The following is a 3,386-nucleotide window of genomic DNA, read 5'->3' on the forward strand; positions in this document are numbered from 1 at the left end:
GCTCACGTGACCGCGTGCGCTCACGTGACTCCCGCGAGTCACGCACCGCGGTGCTCACGTGAATGCCTGTTCACGTGGTGGCGGGGCATTTGTTTACTGCGTTTTCTGGTCCACTGATGTGGGTGGTGTGAGGTAAGATGGATCGGATCCTCCCGCTTCCCGTTAGCGTCTGGTTTAAGATCTGGAGGGTGTACAGGTGCAGAACTCCCAGTGGGGGGCTCGATTTGAGCAGCTAGGGACATCAAAATTCATCTGCAGCTGAGCCCCCTCTCTCCCTCATTTCGCCAACTCTTGCTGCTCCTAGACCTTCCGATGTGCCTGGCACTGATGTAGGGGAAAGGGACGAGTTCTCTCACTTCGAGAGTACGGGTGAGATAATTTACTTAGGGAACCAGACAGAAGCTAATAATTGGGGGGTGGGAGCGGTGGCTGGCTGAATGAATGACTGCAGCAGGAACGAGCATTCCTCACAAATGTCTCATCTGGGTTTTATGAGTTTATACACGTTTATATTGATCCTGGAATAAGAGAAGGAAGTCAAGAGTAGCAATGTGTAACGTCCTAAATGAGGAGCCCTTTTAAGATGGCCGGCAGAGAATCAAGACCACTAGGTTTATTTTGAGAAATTCGATTTGGCAACGCAGCCTTCTACCCGACTTTTCTAGGTGTCCCGTGGCTTTGCCAGTAGAATTTGGAATGTAGTTAGGCTGGGTGCTAAAAATAGCTATGAAACACGCAGCAGAACGGAAAGTGAGAGACTTTGAGTCTGACCCTGGAGAGTCCATGGGCACAAAGGAAAGTTTCAGAGACCGCCTACAAAGTAGGGACGTGTTTAAACAATAGCATATGAGATCTGAAAGAAGAGGGGGCCTTTTGAGTGTCTCCCAGATGTCTAGGTTGGCCCTCCAAAGAGATCCAAATAGAGTGGGCGGGGAAGTAGGGGCGGAGTGTCCGATGAGAGATACAGTTTGGAATATTTACATAGAACCTGCTTTCTACCTCCTGGCCCTCTGGCTAACAACTCCAGTGCAGTGGTCACTCCATCTTGGGCTTATTCTTTCACTAAACAGCTGTACTGCAGTGGAGGGTCTAGACCATCAATTTACATCTGCTGACTCTGCCTACAAGATACTTGACTAAATGTCTTATGTTGGCTACTTTTATGTCAACTTAACACAAGCTGAAGTCACCTGAGAGGAGGGAACCTCAACTAAGAAAAAGCCTCCATACCGCCTTCAGTTCTCACCTCTCGCAGGCAGAAGAGCTGGCCCCAGAATAACGGGAATGGGAGGGCTGGCCCTGCCCGGCACCAGCTGCAGCGCTCAGAAGAGTAAGCCCTGCACCTAGTGGGCAACACAGGAGAGTTGACCTTGGTGTGAGTGAGCCTGCCCGGGCTCTCCAGGGCAGGAGAGCAGGAGAACTGGCCCTGCCCCTTGCTGCCTGCTGCATTGGTCTGATCTGGGACAGAGCTGGAGAGTTCACCACCCTAGGGGTGAGGATGAGGGAGAGCTGGCGGGCTGACCAGCCAACCCAGCTACCACCCAGGCCAGAAACCACCCCAGCATCCACCCCATCTGTGATCTGCTGGAGGGCGTGAAGCTGCAGGATCTCCATGACACAGGTCAACAACAGGATGTCCAGGAGAAGTCCCAGTGAGGGCCCAGTATTGGTGGTGTAACAGAAGACAGAGGCATCGAGCCAGACCAATGACTCATTGCAAAGAACACTTGCAAGTAAAGCTTATGGGCTAAAGGGTATACTGTGTGACTCACTGGGCCACACTACAGCTTCCATGACACATTTTTTTTTTTTTTGCAGGGTTGGGGAGAGGTTGCAAGGGCAGATACAAAGAGTCAGTGTTGGGTCCAGAAGCAAACTTGATTCCAGAAAAAAAATAAAAATTCTCCATGGGGGCACAAAAAGCTTATCAGCTAGCTGAGACCACAGCCAGAGATGGATTTTGTAAGGCTGTGGCAAAGGCCAGTTTCTGAACCCACCTTCTTATAGTAGGGGCACCAAGCATTAGGTCTGAACAAAGGAATTTTTACAATCTTGAGATGAAACTCAGATATAGATTGCCTTACTTTACAATCTTCATTAACAGAGTTTTTCAGTTAAACTAGTGTATGTACTAATCTGTTGATTTCCCTGGTTCTTCCAGGTGGTGTTCACTGAAGCCCTGTGCTCTCCCCTTTGATGCTGCCAGTTTCACATAGCAGGGATATTGCGTAACCCAGAGGTCATAGATCTAGCTACTAAACGTTGACTCAGCTCCTATCCATAGGCTAGCTCTCAGTTTGCAGAGAGATGCTTTGAGCTTCTAAATAGAGCTATGAGTTGTAAAGCGGAGTAACCCATGTTAATCCTTAAGCTGCTGAGAAAGCTACTGACAGTCTGTTCTCATTCTCCTAGGCTTACAACTTTATAATTCTTTATTTCCACAATCTTATTTCTGGAATCTACATTTTTATATTCTTATTCTTGGACCCTTCAGTCAGGAGATGAATGGGATCAGGATACATAATATGAAAGCCACAAAGAACCAATAAAAAGTTTTTTTAAGAAAGAAAAATACTTTAAAAGAAAAAAAAACTCCTTAAGATTACATTGTGAGTAATCCTATAGGGCATTTCCTAATTAGTGATTGATGTGGGAGGGTCCAGCCCATTGTGGGTGTTGCCATCCCTGGACTTGTGGTCCTGAGTTCTATAAGAAAGCAGGCTGACCAATGAGGAGCAAGCCAGTCAGCAACACTCCTCCATGGCCAATGCATCAACTCCTACCTCCAGATTCCTGCCCTGCTTGAGTTGCTATACTGGCTTCCTTCCGTGATGAACTACATTGTTGAAGTATAAGCCAAATAAACCCTTTTCTTCCCAACTTGCTTGGGTCATGGTTCTTCATCATAGCAATCCCTATTTACATGTCTATCAGCAATACAGCGAAGAGCCCAGTTCTATTATCTCTAATCCAATTTGTTACAAAATGTTTAAGTCTTTGAAATTCTAAGTAGAAATGGCTACTATAGTCACTTTCTATTTCTATTGTGTTGAAGGAGGTGGAATTTCTTTTAAATGACCAATTATATAGGGCCCAAAGGAAGCCTTCACAGATTTCTTACAAAGATTGACTTCATCAGTAAATAGAATGATACCAAATTCAGAATCTGGATAAATAATAATTGAATTTCTGACTTTTTAAAATTCTAATTCCCAATGCAAAAGGATGATTAGGCCTTTAAAAGTAAGGCCTACACTATTGGAGGAATGGATCTGAGATACAATCAATATTAAATCTCATGAACATGTTGATGCTTAGATAGGAGATGTTACTTAATATATCCAGTAACTTTAAAGGAATTGCCAAATGATAGAGATTCTGTAAGA

General features: G+C 45.4%; 1 long non-coding RNA gene across 1 annotated transcript; it reads left to right on the forward strand.

Moving 5' to 3' along the window:
* Window positions 1-43: 43 nt before the first annotated feature.
* Window positions 44-2,880, forward strand: LOC146890083 (uncharacterized). The gene is made up of 2 exons (XR_014999359.2): window positions 44-132; window positions 1,071-2,880. It is a non-coding gene; the product is annotated as an uncharacterized LOC146890083 (long non-coding RNA).
* The last annotated feature ends 506 nt before the right edge of the window (window positions 2,881-3,386 follow it).

The sequence above is a fragment of the Myodes glareolus genome, chromosome 20 (genome assembly GCF_982192425.1).
Source record: "Myodes glareolus chromosome 20, mMyoGla1.1, whole genome shotgun sequence".
NCBI classification, from domain to species: Eukaryota; Metazoa; Chordata; class Mammalia; order Rodentia; family Cricetidae; genus Myodes; species Myodes glareolus.